Here is a 19,446-nt window from a genome sequence, read left to right as displayed (position 1 = left end):
AAAGGTTTTTTAAATGCTAATTCCTAACTATAACGAGTGTGAAACCTATGGTTTTTTCAGTGAATTTCAAAGGTTTTTTAAAAGCTAAGTCCTAACTATAACGTTTGTGAAACCTATGTTTTTTTTAGTGAATTTCAAAGGTTTTTTAAAAGCTAATTCCTAAGTATAATGTTTGTGAAACCTATGGTTTTTTCAGTGATTTTTATAGTTTTTTAAAACCTAATTCCTTTGTATATCGACTTTGTAACCTACTATTTTTTTTATTAGCTGTTTTTTATAACTATTAATTATATTTTTTGAAAAAAAAAATATTTGTTCAATGTATATATTTTTTTAAATCATTTTTTCCTCGTGCGCTCAGGGTGCGCGCACCGGTAAGCTTACCCATATCATTTTGTCTTGGAGCGCTCAGGGTGCGCGCACCGGTAAGCTCTCCCGAGAGCGCAGCGAGAACGCTATTTCTGCGTTCGTAAAAAAAATATGTATGAAAAGTAAATAATAATGCAAGACATTCAGTACCATACTTATAAAAGCAGTATTTTTGATTTACGAAATGAAAATGATTTTGCATTTCCGTAAAGCTATCAAAACGTCACTCAGGCGCGCCGCGTAAGCGCCCCCGGAAGCGCCTACGTTTGCGCCGCGTAAACGCCCCCGGAAGCGCTCCAGTGCGCGCAGCGTAAGCGCGTCAAGTCATGTGACCTTAAAATAACACTTTACATTGGTTGCTAACAGTTTTTTTAACAACTAATGAAAACCCCAACCATTTCCTTCACTACCTCTTTCACTTTGGAGAGAGCAAGACTTGTTCCCTTTTTCTCCTCTTCAATTCTTTGGAAAGAATGATTGCAAGAGCACCAAGCAGCAGTGACTCTGATGAGTTTCTCAATGAGGACCCTCCTCAGCCAAAAATTAAGGAGCACTTCATCTGGAAGTTTTTCAGCATTCCAGAAGGTGAGAAGAAAGTAAATGCTCCAAAAGTGGAATGCAAGATATGCCACACTATTCTTTCACGTGGTGACCCCTGGAAAAAATCCAGTTTTGGGAACTCCACCATGATTCGCCACGTCGAGAGGAGGCACCCCCAGAACTTTGCCGGGGAGAGTGTCAGGGCTCTGGCACGAGAGGCTCCCAGTGATGGGGCCTCTACTTCAACCGGAGGACAAACTGCATCAGGGAGGGAGCAATCACAAGAGCTGATTCCTAACATTCAGCCTGCTTTTAATAAAGGCGTTATTAAATGCAGATATTGCGATCAGCTAATTTGCTATGCAGAACAAAGTGTTCTGCTCATGGTTCGAGCATTGGATTACCATCGCTGCCGTTCCCAGCCCTAGTTTTGTTTTGTTTTTTTGCTCCTGTTGACCAGTTTCCCATTCCCTGTTTTTGTTTTTGTTCTAAAAAAAAAGAAAAAAGAAGAAGAAAAAAGTTCTTTTCAGAACTACCTCCAATTCTCATCAAAGAGCTGTGTTCTTAAAAAAATGAAAAAGAGTAAGTGAAGTGGAGTGCATTGATAAAAGAGAGGAAAATGAGTGAGAAAGCACAGAAAGGGACGAGAGGAGAAGAGAAGTGAAGTAGGGGGACTGAAAGAAGGTGAGTGTGGGGAAGGAGAGTGAGGAGAAGGAGAGTGAACATGGGGAATGTGGATATGCGAAGAAAATGTACTTAAATATGACGCATGAGTAGAAGACTGAAAGCCTCATTTATGAGGCCACGTGTCACTTTTACGCCACCGATGCGTCACTTTTTGTGACGCACCAGTGCTGTAAAAAACATACACCTTGTTGAGTCATATTTACAAAGTCACGCATCTAGGTAGATGCGTCACTTTGTAAACCCCTGCGCCACATTATACCTACATCAGGTGTAATGTATGCAAAAGGGGCGTATTGACGCAAGAAAGGGTCGTAGAGGTGACGCAGTGAAATCTATGAGATTACACTGTGTCACTTTTAGGACGCCGTTGTGTCAAAATCTTGCGCCTGTCTCACAGCAGGTGTAAAACTGATGCAAGCCCTTTCACATGGGACTTGCTCCATGTGAAAGGATGCATTGCTGGAGTTGTGTCACTTTTGTGACACACTCCAGCAATGCATCACTTTTGCGCTTACAGATACGTCAGAAATACTGACGTATCTGTGAGTACTTGCGACATAATGCGTTATAAATTAAATATGACACATGAGTAAAAGACTGAAGGCCTCCTTTATGAAGCCATGCGTCACTTTTACGCCACCGATGCGTCACTTTTTGTGACGCACCAGTGCTGTAAAAAATTCACCTTGTTGAGTCATATTTACAAAGTGACGCATCTAGGTAGATGCGTCACTTTGTAAACCCCTGCGCCACATTATACCTGCGCCAGCTGTAATGTATGCAAAGGGGCATATTGACATAAGGAAGGATCGTAGAAGTGACGCAGTGACATCTAAAAGATATCACTGCGTCACTTTTATGACGCTGTTGCGTCCAAATCTTGCGCCTGCTTAACAGCAGCAGTAAGACTGACGCAGGCCCTTTCACATGGGACTGGCCCCATGTGAAAGGATGCATTGCTGGAGTTTCATCATTTTTGTGACACATTCCAGCAATGCATCACTTTCCTCTAAACACTCTACATTATTTTTTTTACTCAATTTTTTACACTGTTTTTCCCCGTGGTGCGCTCAGGGTGCGCGTACCGGAGAGCGTACCCGGGAACGCACCCAGCGCTTACCCCGTGAACATTTTTTAAAAAAAAACTTTTTTTGCCCTTCAGGGTCCTTCTAGGCCCCCCTCAGAAAACCTAGGTGGTCAAGGGGTGTCTACTCTACCCCCTTTTAATTATCTCCCCCCTTTCTTTTTTCACCTCTTGTGTCTCGATTCTACCGAGACACAAGATGGCGGACTCTCCGGACTCTTTAGAATGTTGGCATACACCCGACAGCCAATCAGCTTTCCGCTCGCGCACTCCCGTAGCGCGCCGGGTGCGCTCCCCGGTACGCGTACCGGTGAGCGCTCGGAGCGCGCCTATAGATATATATGTGTTTTTGAAGTTAATTTTCGAGAAAACCACTGGAGCAATTTTCACCAAATATAGCAAAGGCACATCTGCGTACCAGTCCCTACAATTTTGCCAAGTTTGGCGTAATTCCGTTAAGCGGTTCGGGCTGTAGACTTGTCAGACCGTCCTATGGAAATTAACATGGGGAAAACACGTTTTGGGACCCCCCTTTTTTCTCAGCCCCCACTTCACGAATCCCCCCGAAACTTTCAGGGAAGGAGCGCAGCGGAGCTGGCCAAAATTTTGGAAAATTACACACAAATTCCTCAACCAGCGCCAGAGTTATTCCCAATAGAATGTTGCGGATTTCCTATGGGGGCCAATCCTAACTATAACTACCTACTGGCGACCGCCAGTAGGTAATATATATATATATATATATATATATATATATATATATATATATATATATATATATATATATATATATATATATATATTTCACAACTTCTCCCTTGTGGGTGAAAATTAGGTCGCACATCGGTAATAGTAAAAAAAGATTTTTCCTTTATTTCATTTGCCTCCAAACAGAAAAACACACCAACGCGTTTCGATCTCCCCTGAGATCTTGATCACGGTAACGCCCCCTGTTTAGATATTGGTAATGGCCCGTAATTAATGGAAGTATAATATGGGCATGTGCAGAAGACAGAGTGGCGTCGGTCATCCGGATGTGATGATTTGGACGGAGCTGCGAAAATCAGCATGTATCGACGACTCGATTCAGATATCGAGTCGTCGTTACATCCTGCCATTAATTACGAGACATTACCAATATCTAAAGATTTATATATGGTCACTATTTCCCATCAATAGAATAGTGCATCAGTGTTAAGTTTTTCATACATCCTTGAATTGCTACTACACCTCTGGACCTCTGGAATCAGGCAGATCAAATTTTATGTGCATATGATTCTGGTCTTTCGCTGTGAAGAAGCTGTGACTTTCTTCTTGTCTCTCTTATCATCAGATTCATCTTTCCCTGTGGCTCAGGTTTTTAATGTAACAAAAATATCGTCAAATTCTGAACTTCTTGAAGTACGTCCTGTTAGAATCAGTATTCCTATACCATTCTTACTCTGACTTTCAAGTATTGTCAATATATGTCAGCAGCCCGTCAGCTGTACAGAAACATCTTGGTGCTCTCCTGAAGAAGGCGACTGTTCGCCGAAACGTGCGTTGAGATTGTCACCACTTATACTGACATTGTTGAACATCTTTGTTTGGAATTTTTTTATTGTCATGTATGATTATATGCTTTTTTATTAATAATATGTTTTACAAATTATGTTATAAGTAGATAAAAGTTGTAAAACTCTCTTTTATACTGTCCATTTTCTTTTTAATTAATTGTGTATATTGTTTAATATTAGTTTTTTGTGCTTTTAATCCAAAAAAGTAATAAATAATGCTTTGTATACTTTAATTGTATTGTCTGTCAAATATACTTTGAGGTAGCAACTTCATCTGTTGGTTTATGTAACCTGACTTTGGCCTAGGAAAAAATATTTGTATTACTATTGTTGCCCTGTCCTAGGTAATATATACAGACTCAGGGGTCCCGCTTTTTATTGAAACTAGTCCAGAGCTTCAACATTCCCTCAAGACACACCCAGAAGAGGCTCTGAACATTTATATAGAAGAAAAAGACATTGCGAGTCACTAGAGCAGTCTTCTGTAGGTCCCCGGGTGAAGGGGGTTGGGGAGACTCGATATTAATAGCTACATTTTCTCTCAGCAGCCCATAGGACTAGCACTGAAGTGGAAAAGTATTGATACCCCTACGATACATTTGTGGTGCTCTAAGATTTGGAATCCATATGCTACAGTAAAGCTTACAGAGATCATTAATTACAAATGACAAAAATCTGGACACCTTTTCAAACTCTTGTTGAGTAAGACGTTTCATTTGTGCTGCCATATTGCCCACTTGAACTGATCCATACAGCTGTTGTAACTTCTTCCCCAGAAGGTCTATCTAAGGTAATGTACAATATTTCATAAATATGACTGCATGTTGTGAAATGCTCAATGTATACTGTGTCTGAAATGTGTCAGGAAGGATCTCAAGACCTGGCTTTTTGGATGACCCCAGCACTCAACGGAGTCGCTCCTCCTCCCCTCCAGCACCTTTAGACCCTCACGGGTGAGTAGTTGAGCTTTACCAACCCTGATTGATTGAGGTCGCACCTATACCAAAGTCTCGACATTGTAACCTAATGCTGTATAAGATGCAGTTCTCTTTAACTTCATGTTTCTTTTTTATAAAATGCTACCGCCGCTCTGGAGCTTTATGGTCAAGAAAACGTATAATAAATTTGTTAAAAAATATATATATATATCAGGACCAATCACAGACTATAGAGGGGGGCCCATGACGTAGAAGATGAAAGGCCTTGATGAATAATGCAATAGGCCATACCTGAAAAAATTATGGACTCTGCTTAGTATATTATGGGGTGTATTCTTTGTCGACTATGAAGGAGAATATGACCAGCTCCTATTCCGAATATATTGGACTTTGATGTAAAATGTGACGGGTGTGATATATGCAGAAGAGGAGATTGCCTCATGTAGTAACGTACAAAAGGATGTCCAAAATATGATTGACCATGATCTGTAACAGGCAGTTCATTTTGTAAGAACATTTTGTAAGAACAGTTAAAATGTGCTTTAGAATTGCAGGACAGACTTCAAAAGAACATGGACTGAAGAAATTGTAGAAGGCTTTGTTTATGCTATAGTTTCTCTCCCACGACCGTCATAATACAGAAGCCAAGTTAAGAAATATATAAACAATAGGCTTATATTCACTTAAGGAAAGTCGAAATTAACGATGACTAAAAATAGAAAAAAGGACAGGTAGGTTAGGGGAAGGCTGTACATGCTGTGTAAAGAAAAAATCCCAAAATAAAAACCAGATAAAATGGAAAACAGTGGGGGAGAAGTGGTTTCTTCAAATGAAAGCAGAAAGGGATTATGAAAAGAAAGATGGCCCAGCAGCACTCCAAAAAAAGGCACACGTGTACACAATGGAACGCGGCCAAGTCGTCGACGAAAATACCCCAGTGAAGAAAAAAAAAGGCAACAATGGTAAATCGGAGGGGTGGGCGAGAGTGGAAAGAGCAAGAGAGGAGAATGATGATGACTGCAGGATGGGAAACAGAGTGGAAATGCCCTATATTAGTGTTTGCCCAGCTGCAGCTCAGCAGAGCCCTATCTCCTGCGGGTGGAAGGGATATGCGGGGTGATGGAGCAGTATGCAGGTTCCCTTCGGGGTAGATCCTTTATCCTAGACACCCGAGGCCGGATTACGTACTCTGAACTGTGCTATTTTGCATCAACATTTTTGAATGATAGAGATTGCAAGGGTGCATATTTGACTTGACATTTGCACCGCCAAACAAGTGAAAAAAATGTTTGCACTGAATAAAAGATACAAATGTGACATTGTGTGACGGTCCAAATTTTACCACAAAACTATGTTCAGAATTGTGCCAACGCAATCTGTGTAATCTGGAACAGTGGCTATGAATGCCTCCCCTGCCTCCAGGTCTGTCCTGTGCAGATAGCAGCGCCTGTGGCATCTCGCCCCAGTCTTCAGTATGGCTGCTGAGGAGGGCTGAGACCCACAATATACAGTAACTGACAACTAGGGGTGGGCGTCAAATTCCGTTCCGCTCGAGGAAATTGTGATAATTTAACATTGTCGCGTTCCGCTGAGAGGGCGAAAATGGCAAAATTTCCGCAATCCGCAGCATACCGGAATTTTTTTTCATGTTCACGCTTTAAAAATACGTTCTCGCGTGCGCGATTGCCTTACCTGGATCCCCGCGTTTGCTGACAAGTTTTCCCGATCCATCCGCGTGCTCCACAAGATGTTGGTAGCCATTTGCGCTATCTCGCGCAAGTTCACGCCCGCGATCACGTCATTCGTCTTGCGATCATGCACCGCGAGAGTATGAGATCTCAAACACGTCATTCTCCACCGCGAGTGAGAGCGTGAGGACGCAAACACGTCATATCGAATGTGACAAGGAGTGAGACAACCCGAACAAGTCATTCTCCACCGCGACAGGGAGCGAGAGAACGCAAACACATAATTTTGGACGCTCCATCGACATCCGCGGAAGTAAGGTGAAACTCGAAAACTCGAACATGTAAAATTTTCAATCTGGAGAAGAATATCAGCTCTAGCAGCATAATAATGATTTGGATGAAAAAAACACTCCTCAGATTGATATTTGGCTATCCTTTTTTGAGCAAGGAGTCCTTTTTTTAAAATGGGGGAGAGGGAGGAAGTGCCACAGAATCTCCAACATCCTGTTCCTGTCCAGCAGGCTCCTCCCAGTGCTTTGTCCATCTCCTGCTCATTCAGCCTTTGGATTTTGAGCTGGAAAGATCACTCTTTTTGTCTGCTGCATCATTACCATTGGATTTGAGGATTTTTGAACTGGATATTTTACAAGTAAGTGGTTGTTGTGTCTGTTTGATTGGGGGCATTACAGTTGTTGCAACTACAATTTAATTTTGGTAACTATCATTCCTTTTTTTTTTAAATGTTGTGGGTGGTAGTAGTCAGTAGGCCCAGAGCTAGTCATGGGTGGGTGCATGATGAAGCAACTGTTCCTTTGGTGTTATTTTTTTTTTATGTATTTCATTTTCAAGCATCATTTAGGGCATGGATGGCATTGGATTGAGTTGGAAAATGTGTTGTTCTGGGGGTGGGCTTTCTGTTGTTGGGCCTGGCAATGGGGCTGGTGGCCATTTAGAAGGCTAGGCCTGCAAGCTTGTGTGGCCTTGTCTGCCAACAGGCCTGCTTTCATCCAGTAGGCTCAGAGCAGATAGCCACAGCTGCATTAAACAAGTGTTTCTGTGTGGTCTGTTGAATTTAGACATCATTTAGGGCAAGGATGACTTTGGATTGAGTTGGGAAATGTGTTTTTTTGGGGAGGGCTTTCTGTTGTTGGGCCTGGCCATGTGGGTGGTGGCCATTTTGAAGCCTAGGCCTGCAAGCTTGTCTGGCCGTGTCTGCCAACAGGCCTGCTTTCATCCGGTAGGCTCAGAGCAGGTAGCCACAGCTGCATTAAACTAGTGTTCCTGTGTGGTTTGTTGAATTTAGACATCATTTAGGGCATGGATGGCATTGGATTGAGTTGGGAAATGTGTTTTTTTGGGGTGGGCTTTCTGTTGTTGTGCCTGGCCATGTGGCTGGTGGCCATTTTGAAGCCTAGGCCTGAAAGCTTGTCTGGCTCTGTCTGCCAACAGGCCTGCTTTCATCCGGTAGGCTCAGAGCAGGTAGCCACAGCTGCATTAAACAAGTGTTTCTGTGTGGTCTGTTGATTGTAGACATCATTTATGGCATGGATGGCATTGGATTGAGTTGGGAAATGTGTTTTTTTGGGGGGTGGGCTTTCTGTTGTTGGGCCTGGCCATGTGGCTGGTGGCCATTTTGAAGCCTAGGCCTGCAAGCATGTCTGGCCTTGTCTGCCAACAGGCCTGCTTTGATCCAGTAGGTCTTAGAGCAGGTAGCCACCGCTGCATTAAACAAGTGTTTCTGTGTGGTCTGTTGAATTTAGACATCATTTAGGGCATGGGTGACATTGAATTGAATTGGGAAATGTGTTTTGTTTGGGGTGGGCTTTCTGTTGTTGGGCCTGGCCATGTGGCTGGTGGTCATTTTGAAGCCTAGGCCTGCAAGCTTGTCTGGCCTTGTCTGCCAACAGGCCTGCTTTCATCCGGTAGGCTCAGAGCAGATAGCCACAGCTGCATTAAACAAGTGTTTCTGTGTGGTCTATTGAATTTAGAGATCATTTAGGGCATGGAATGGATGGCATTGGATTGAGTTGGGAAATTTGTTTTTTGGGGTGGGCGTTCTGATGTTGGTGTCTTAAAGACATGCCTTTGTTGTGTGTGTCTGGTGTGTGTTGGTGTGCAATGCATACACCCTGCAGACCTTTTTTGGGCCTGTGTATTTTCGTATTTGCATTTTATTGCATTAAAAAGGCAGAGCAGTGTGCTTTAGTATGCATCCTTTGCCTGGCTTTTATAGGCCTTTTGTCAGTTCATGGTGTTTCCCAGGCCTCCTGCTTGTTGCTTGTGATTTGTGAGTGTCCATGTGGCTGGTGGCCTTTTTTTGTGGTGGGAGTTATTAGTGTCCTGCTTTTGCCATATAGGCCTGCATGCTTTTCCTATTGGCTTACTGCTTCCATTCATCCATCTCCTTTGCCAGCAGCAGCTCCATGAATGATGTGATGCTCAAATATTTTAATTGCAAATATGGTCCACCCCACTTTCAATACATTTGTATGTTAGTGGTTCGTATTCTCTTTCCTATCCTTCCTGAGAGTGTAGTGTGTACACAGTAGTATAACATAGCCCTTGTTGACAAAGTCTCAGAAATGGCTAGACTATATCTTCTTTTGTTTGTTTGTTTGTACTAGTACAGTAGTAACTGAACCACAACAACAAATGCAATAGTTCACTGATATTCTTCTCCTGGCTTGCTTGCTTTTAGGTGCACAAAAAGCCAGAGGAGGAGGTGTCATCATCATCACCAGTTGTACTGCCAGCCAGATAGAAGTCCTGCTGCGCATCACGTCCACGTGTGACCACAACTTGTGCACCTGCATCCTGCCTGACATCTGAAGATGGCCCCAAAGAAAGGTACCAGGTTCAGACCCAAGAAAGTTGCCGGTGAGAAGAAGGAACAGAAAAAGGAAGTGCCACTGACCACGACTGGTGTGCCGGCCAATGTTTTTTTTGGGACCCAAAAAATTACGCCTGCAGCAGCGTTGTCCGGGAACCAAGCTGAGAGCAGCACCTCTGCACCAGCGGTCCAACCCCAACAACCTAGGCCCAAGCCCTTGAGTGTCGCAGAGGTAGCCAGTCTACTAACGGACAGCGATGTTGAAATGTTATTATCGCAAAGTAGTACACAATCAATGCAGGCGGAAACTCAGCAGATAAGTGTGCAGCAGCAGCTGCAACAACAATAGCAGCAGCCGCAAGAACAACAGCAGCAGCTGCAACAACAACAGCAGCAGCCGGAAGAACAGCAGCAGCCGCAAGAACAGCAGCAGCCGCAAGAACATCCCACAATAGTAGTAGTTGCTCCTGAAGTAGGGGCATTTCAGGAAATCGAGCTTCCTGCAGATAAAGTGAAGCAAACCACTGTTTCGGAAGATCTATTGTCTTCCAGACCACCAGCAAGGAAAAGGAGGCTTAGTCCATCATCTTCTTCTTCAAGCCCCACTTCTGATGATTGTGATACCACTTGGCAACCACCAGCTCAGTCTGAGAGTGATGCACGCCACGAGACAATGCTTCTGAAAAGGAAGGTTCCAGAAAAACTTAGAGTTATGGAGGTAGATGTACAAGAGGGGGATGATGTTGATGAAAACGAGCCAGTCATCACGCACATCACTCCCGCCCCAAAGGGGATGGAGACCAACATTCTCACCCTATCCAGAAAGGCTGCTACTGAGCGGGATGTAGCACGGATACCACCAACACAGGTTACACCACCACGACCTCTAGTTGCCATATTTTCAAAGGCCCGGCAGGGACCTACCTCCAGCTCAACTATCTCAATAGGTAGTGGTAGTAAAAGTCACAGTGTAGCTGCACAGAGTCACATTCCAAGCACACCCTCCAGTTCATCTGGTATTGAAAGTGGCACATCCAGTAGTGCCAGAAAGTTCTCCTCCCCAGTTTGGGACTACATTTCTGTTAGCACCAAGGAGGAGAAGGTTGCTATATGCTCAATTTGTCGACAAGGTGCTCGGCGGGGTAAGCTTGGTACAAACTATGGTACCGGAGGCCAAGCAAGTCATCTCAGAATACACCATACTATTGTGTGGGAGAATCACCTACTTCATTTAAAACAAAGTAAAAAAACTCAACCCATTGAAGTTAGGCATGAAGAATCAGGGGACAATATTATTGCAGTGGAAGGTGAAGAAGAGGGAGGCATTTCTAGCCCTGTCCCCAGTAGTGTAGTGGTACCGCTCACATCCTCCTCAACGAAATCTGAGTGGCACTGCAGTAAGAGCCATACTCAGAGTCAGGCTGAGACACCAAGGCGTCCGAGTACCGCAATGAGACAAACTGCGTCGTTGAGCCTAAGTGGGTTAATGAAAACAACAGCACCACAAAGGAAAGTAATCCAGTGTACCATTGAGAGCATGCTTAGGTTGGAGGGGCAGTTCAACGCAACCACCCAACGGCACGGTTGTACAATGCGAAGCTGACTAAAATGTTAGCATTGGACCTTCTCCCTTTTTCATTTGTGGAAGGGGTGGGTTTCCTTGAATTTGTGTCAGCCATCTGCCCTTAACGGAAGGTTCCCAGCCGGTCCTATTTTGCAAGAATTGCTGTTCCGGCACTACATCATGATGTGCTGGAATTGGTTGGACAAGCTTTGAAGCAGAGTGCTGTTCACAATATCCACCTGACAACAGACATGTGGACCAGTTGCCAAGCCACAGATTTCATGTGCATCATTGCACATTGGGTCTCTTTTGTGGGGGTTAGAGATAAGCTATCTGAAGGAGGTGCTGTTGACACAGCTGAGATTTTTAAAGCTACCCGGAAACATGCAACTGTAGCCATGTTCGCCATGGAGAAATCTCACACTGCTATAAACATTTTGGAAGAGTTTCGCAGCAAGGTTTTTGAATGGCTGCGCCCAAGAGGGCTTAGTATTGGTTGTGTTGCCACAGATAATGGCAGTAATGTACTTAAGGCCATGGAGATTGGTTCCTATTTCAGGGTTCCGTGTTTGGCGCACTGCATAAACATTATAGTTCAAGACTTTCCGAAAAAAGAACCCATAGTCAGCAACTTACTGACCACCTGCCGAAGAATATGCACTCATTTCAGCCATTCTTTTAAAGCTCTGAAGCAGTTGAGGATCATTCAACGTGACTATAACATGCCAGTCAAAGCACTCATCCAGGAGGTGGCAACACGTTGGAACTCAACGTATTACATGCTTGATCGTCTGTTTGCGGTACAAAAGGGGGTGGTGATGGACGGAGCATCTGAACCAATCAAACACTCACACCCAGTCAAAAGATATGGGTTTGACCCATCACCGTTCTTTAGCCCACTCTGCCACCCCAGTTCAGACATGGCTATATGCAAATCAGTCTGACCCTGTGCCTCATGGTAACAGTCCAGCCCGAACTGCCAAGCCATGCCTTCCCTGGACCGGAAACAAGCTTCCGAGGACCGGTTTCTGGCATTACAGCCGTCTTCAGCCCGGCTTGCTTGACACCAGTGGCAAAGTGAGCAAGGGACTCACGTCTGAGCATACCCTGCCACACTTATGGTGGCCAAAAGCGGTACAAAAGGGGGTGGTGATGGACGGAGCATCTGAACCAATCAAACACTCACACCCAGTCAAAAGATCTGGGTTTGACCCATCACCGTTCTTTAGCCCACTCTGCCACCCCAGTTCAGACATGGCTATATGCAAATCAGTCTGACCCTGTGCCTCATGGGAACAGTCCAGCCGGAACTGCCAAGCCATGCCTTCCCTGGACCGGAAACAAGCTTCCGAGGACCGGTTTCTGGCATTACAGCCGTCTTCAGCCCGGCTTGCTTGAATCCAGTGGCAAAGTGAGCAAGGGACTCACGTCTGAGCATACCCTGCCACACTTATGGCGGCCAAAAGCGGTACAGGGTCAAGGCTGATTTGCATATGGCCATGTCTGAACTGGGATGGTGTGGAGTGCAAAAAAACCGATGGATTTAGGCCCAGATCTCTGTACTGGGGTGAATGTATGACATTGTTCTACATTCTGTCCATCAATTGTTTTTGCATTTTTTCACCCCGAGTGGGATGGGTATGCTCAGACGTGAGTCCCATGCTCTCCACACCACTGGAGTCAAGCTATCCTCGCTGAAGACGGCTGATAGCCAGAAACCGGTCCTAGGATGCTTGATTCCGGTCCAGGAAAGACATTGCTTGGCAGTTCGGGCTGGACTGTTCCCATGAGGCACAGGGTCAAGGCTGATTTGCATATGGCCATGTCTGAACTGGGATGGTGTGGAGTGCAAAAAAAAACGATGGATTTAGGCCCAGATCTCTGTACTGGGGTGAATGTATGACATTGTTCTACATTCTGTCCATCATTGTTTTTGCATTTGTCACCCCGAGTGGGATGGGTATGCTCAGACGTGAGTCCCATGCTCTCCACACCACTGGAGTCAAGCTATCCTGGCTGAAGACGGCTGATAGCCAGAAACCGGTCCTAGGATGCTTGATTCCGGTCCAGGAAAGACATGGCTTGGCAGTTCTGGCTGGACTGTTCCCATGAGGCACAGGGTCAAGGCTGATTTGCATATGGCCATGTCTGAACTGGGATGGTGTGGAGTGCAAAAAAACGATGGATTTAGGCCCAGATCTCTGTACTGGGGTGAATGTATGACATTGTTCTACATTCTGTCCATCAATTGTTTTTGCATTTGTCACCCCGAGTGGGATGGGTACGCTCAGACGTGAGTCCCATGCTCTCCACATCACTGGAGTCAAGCTATCCTGGCTGAAGACGGCTGATAGCCAGAAACCGGTCCTAGGATGCTTGATTCCGGTCCAGGAAAGACATGGCTTGGCAGTTCGGGCTGGACTGTTCCCATGAGGCACAGGGTCAAGGCTGATTTGCATATGGCCATGTCTGAACTGGGATGGTGTGGAGTGCAAAAAAACCAATGGATTTAGGCCCAGATCTCTGTACTGGGGTGAATGTATGACATTGTTCTACATTCTGTCCATCAATTGTTTTTGCATTTGTCACCCCGAGTGGGATTGGTATGCTCAGACGTGAGTTCCATGCTCTCCACACCACTGGAGTCAAGCTATCCTGGCTGAAGACGGCTGATAGCCAGAAACCGGTCCTAGGATGCTTGATTCCGGTCCAGGAAAGACATGGCTTGGCAGTTCGGGCTGGACTGTTCCCATGAGGCACAGGGTCAAGGCTGATTTGCATATGGCCATGTCTGAACAGGGATGGTGTGGAGTGCAAAAAAATACGATGGATTTAGGCCCAGATCTCTGTACTGGGGTGAATGTATGACATTGTTCTACATTCTGTCCATCAATTGTTTTTGCATTTGTCACCCCGAGTGGGATGGGTATGCTCAGACGTGAGTCCCATGCTCTCCACACCACTGGAGTCAAGCTATCCTGTCTGAAGACGGCTGATAGCCAGAAACCGGTCCTAGGATGCTTGATTCCGGTCCAGGAAAGACATGGCTTGGCAGTTCGGGCTGGACTGTTCCCATGAGGCACAGGGTCAAGGCTGATTTGCATATGGCCATGTCTGAACTGGGATGGTGTGGAGTGCAAAAAAAACGATGGATTTAGGCCCAGGTCTCTGTACTGGGGTGAATGTATGACATTGTTCTACATTCTGTCCATCAATTGTTTTTGCATTTGTCACCCCGAGTGGGATGGGTATGCTCAGACGTGAGTCCCATGCTCTCCACACCACTGGAGTCAAGCTATCCTGGCTGAAGACGGCTGATAGCCAGAAACCGGTCCTAGGATGCTTGATTTCGGTCCAGGAAAGACATGGCTTGGCAGTTCGGGCTGGACTGTTCCCATGAGGCACAGGGTCAAGGCTGATTTGCATATGGCCATGTCTGAACTGGGATGGTGTGGAGTGCAAAAAAACCGAAGGATTTAGGCCCAGATCTCTGTACTGGGGTGAATGTATGACATTGTTCTACATTCTGTCCATCAATTGTTTTTGCATTTGTCACCCCGAGTGGGATGGGTATGCTCAGATGTGAGTCCCATGCTCTCCACACCACTGGAGTCAAGCTATCCTGGCTGAAGATGGCTGATAGCCAGAAACCGGTCCTAGGATGCTTGATTCCGGTCCAGGAAAGACATGGCTTGGCAGTTCGGGCTTGACTGTTCCCATGAGGCACAGGGTCAAGGCTGATTTGCATATGGCCATGTCTGAACTGGGATGATGTGGAGTGCAAAAAAAACGATGGATTTAGGCCCAGATCTCTGTACTGGGGTGAATTTATGACATTGTTCTACATTCTGCCCATCAATTGTTTTTGCATTTGTCACCCCGAGTGGGATGGGTATGCTCAGACGTGAGTCCCATGCTCTCCACACCACTGGAGTCAAGCTATCCTGGCTGAAGACGGCTGATAGCCAGAAACCGGTCCTAGGATGCATGATTCCGGTCCAGGAAAGACATGGCTTGGCAGTTCGGGCTGGACTGTTCCCATGAGGCACAGGGTCAAGGCTGATTTGCATATGGCCATGTCTGAACTGGGATGGTGTGGAGTGCATAAAAAACGATGGATTTAGGCCCAGATATCTGTACTGGGGTGAATGTATGACATTGTTCTACATTCTGTCCATCAATTGTTTTTGATCGTCTGTTTGAGCAGCACAGGCCACTCAATGAATATGTCATGCAAAGACTGGATGCTACTGTGAAAGGCATGACCCTTTAGATGGACCAATGGTGCCTAGTTAAATGCCTGACTGACATGATTCGTCCTTTTGAGTTCTTCACACGTGAAGTCAGCAAGGAGGAAAGTACAATGTGCCATGCTATCCCATTATTGCAAATGCTCGAGTATCAGCTGAAGAAGGTGTCTGAATCATACAAAGGTGCAGAGGAAAAAAAGAAGCCTATGACTTGGTGGAGAGCTTAGCCCGTTGCTTAGCTGAAAATACAAGGGTGCAAAATAAGATTTTGTCACAAGAACATTACATTTCTGCCACAATTCTGGATCCACGGCCAAAATTGGCACTGAAGACATGAATTCCTTTTTCAGAGATGGATGTTGCGCGCTACAAAACTTGGATCGCTGAGGCAGCGAGTAAGTTGGAAAATGAACGGCTGCTAATTAAAAGCCCGCTAGATCAACACACAAGAAGTACTGCAGCAGGGCATCCGGCATCAAGTGCAACTTTGGAGACTGAAGGCAGTGTGTTTGGCTCAAACACTCACCATCACTATCGACAACAGCAACAATAACTGGATCATTAGACCCAGTAGAATCATTACACGATTGGTATTTACAGTTAGGCATTGGTATTAAGCACAGTGCTGATGCACAGAGAAAAGAGCCCAAAAAAAGGTTAGCAGCAGCACCCCAGAACATTGAGCTGATGGTCCAGGCCTATCTGGACGACCCAACAGAGGTGTACATTGATCAAAACCCATTGCAGTATTGGTATAGGAAAAGGACCGAGTGACCACTGCTCAGCAGGCTGGCGATAAGCTATCTGGCTTGCCCTGTCTCAAGTGTCTCTTCCGAACGTGTTTTCAGTGCTGCTGTTTCCATTGTAACAGTGAGAAGGACCAGTCTCTCGCCCAAAAACGTGGAGAGGTTAACAATGATCAAAATGAATCAGCACTTCATACCACCGAATTACACAATACATGAATCAAGGGAGGAAGATGAGGACATCGGCTCAGGTGACGGAAGTAGTGTCGTTACATGATTACCTACTGCAGGTTGAACCCCCAGAGTTTGAGGACGAACTATACTTCCCTGACAATTAGGCTGCACTTACTGTCTTCCTCCCTTATTTTCCCTTATTTGTGTGTCTGTCTTTCCGGTTACAAACTTTAAATCACAACAAATCCATCACTATCGTCTTCTACTCTTCTTATTTCAATATACGAGTTTTAGATGTCTGCATTTCACTGTACAGTCCTCTGAATCCAGCTACTCCGCTACATCCTCCTCAATCTCCCTAAATCCATTGCCCTCAAGACAGATGATGATTGGATGATGCTAAATAGAAGAAAAAATAAAATCTTTCCTAGTCCCGCCAAAAGAAGTGGGACATGATGACTACTATAGCCATCCTCCTTTCTGAGCCGAGAGAGACTGCACATTAACTGAAAAGTGGAAATGAGATGAAACAGATAATGAATGATGCCATGCATTGGACGCAGACTGAGTGATTTTGTTGTTGTTAGTTGTGCATGAAGTTATTTCATTGTGCACAAATCATCATTCCATACACTAAATGTAACTCAAGGCAATTTTCCCCTTCTTGCAACTATTTGTAATAAGAAATGTGTACTTCTACTGCAGCTTGATACATTGCTTTTGATTGAATACAGGAAGGGGACTCAATCTGTACACTGCACACTGAGTATGACAACAGCACCATCCATGATGATGATGGCGAAAAAGAGGGCCAGTTAACTCAAGATGAGAAGGAACAGGGAATGAAATTGAATGACATGCATTGGACACCTGACTCTGAGTGATTGGTGTTTGTGTTTTTGTTGTTTGTTGTGCATGAAGTGAAGTCAAAGTGTACTACTAGTCTTGCTGTACACACTAAAGAGTGACTCAAGTCAATATTATTTCTACTCTTGTTGGGTAATAACAAAATTGTAATTCTACTGCAGGCTGATCTTCACAGTCAGTCAGTACAAGTATCGGAGATGATTGATGGAATAATAAGTCAGGAGGATGTTTCAAGAGTGGCATAAAAGGTAAACAAGTCAACAACAACCACAGCAGACCTAAATGTCTGTGTAAAAGTGGAGTCGAGTGTAGCGGTGGGATGACTGCGGTGCATTGATTTAGTCACTTAAATAGTAAAATGCTATGTTGCTGGATATGTGCTTTGTCCAACTCTTTTTAAAAATGTACTCTAAACGGAGGATGTGCTAAGCGACTTGCCGTCACTGTGGGCCTGCTCTGTCCTGTTGTTGTTGAAGGTCAATGCTGGAAACATACTAGAGTAGAGATGATGCATACATGCCGCCTCGGAAAGTGTTCTTGTTGCACTACACCATAACTTGTGCATTTTTTTCAACTTTGTTTCTCAATATCCCTTTTGTTTTTCCATCTATAATTACAGGCCGGACCTTGCTCTATACTTGGGAAAACATTACAATGCACACTTACCTTACCAATAAATCTACATTTGCCAGGGAAGCAGTGGCGACTGGCGACACCCAAGATTGATGGACGAGAGGACCAAGAGGAATGCCGAGATGCAAATCCACATTTTTGACCAGGATAACACAGCAACAGTATCAACTTTCATCATCTTTTAAATAATTTGATTCATTATTTTGTCTACAATCTTTACAACAGTGTGTTCTTCTTGTTGTTATTATTATCATTAGGTTTGCTCTCTGTTTATGATTCATCCCTACCAATATTTAAAAATTGTATTTGCTATCTGTAAAAGTAAGCCCGGAACAACTGAACAAGAACTGTATGTAATCCGGGTCTCCTTATCAATCATCATCATGCATGCATTTCCTTTTTCTCTCTTAACATATTGATATGGACATGGTAGTCTACAGAGATTGTGTTTTGTTGTTTGACAATGCGTCCTGTTTTTCATTTTCAAACCTTTCCCCAAACCCCCTTCCTATCCATTCAACAAACCCTAACCCTCTTCCCCCAGACTGTGTGACTTATTGAGGTGTGACTAAATTAAATGTACACCAATAATTTATCACACGCTTGCTGGGGCGGATGTGGCGAAAGCAACAGTACTTCAATTTCAAGGCAGAGCAAGGATCTTCTTCTGCTTGGCCGCCCATGAGCAGTATATTTTAGAGGTGATTTTTATTTACCAAAGGAACATATACATCCACATTAATTGCCGGCATTGATAGGATTTGTGGTCATCCTCATACACAGCACTAACTGTTACGCTTGTGTCAAGTGTACTGTAGGCCTAGTCAAGTGACTCAACACGACTATAGTTTGTAACTCTGTTTAGTAGGCTATCCCCACCACCGTTATGTTTTGTTGTAAAATATTTTAGCATATTATTATTTCACGGTAAGTTCTGTACTGTACTTCATTCTACTACTCCTCGAACAGTCTCTCTCAGGCGACTGACTGTTTCATTTTCTTTTTTTGCACATGCTGCTGCCCTGCCAGTGTCTACTACTACTACCACCATCACAACCAAGGCATGTTAGAAAAGGAAACCATCATCACCATGCAGCCATCGCTGTGCCTAAGTTAAACATCAAAGCGGTACAAAAAAAGGGAAGGCATGGCTTGGCAGTTCGGGCTGGACTGTTCCCATGAGGCACAGGGTCAGACTGATTTGCATATAGCCATGTCTGAACTGGGGTGGCAGATTGGGCTAAAGAACGGTGATGGATCAAACCCAGATCTTTTGACTGGGTGTGAGTGTTTGATTGGTTCAGATGCTCCGTCCATCATCACCCCCTTTTGTACCGCTTTGGCCGCCATAAGTGTGGCAGGGTATGCTCAGACGTGAGTCCCTTGCTCACTTTGCCACTGGATTCAAGCAAGCCGGGCTGAAGACGGCTGGAATGCCACAAACCTGTCCTCGGAAGCTTGTTTCCTGTCCAGGGAAGGCATGGCTTGGCAGTTCGGGCTGCACTGTTCCCATGAGGCAC

The sequence above is a fragment of the Lissotriton helveticus genome, chromosome 5_1 (genome assembly GCF_964261635.1).
Source record: "Lissotriton helveticus chromosome 5_1, aLisHel1.1, whole genome shotgun sequence".
Classification (NCBI taxonomy): domain Eukaryota; kingdom Metazoa; phylum Chordata; class Amphibia; order Caudata; family Salamandridae; genus Lissotriton; species Lissotriton helveticus.
This window is presented reverse-complemented; position numbering follows the sequence as displayed.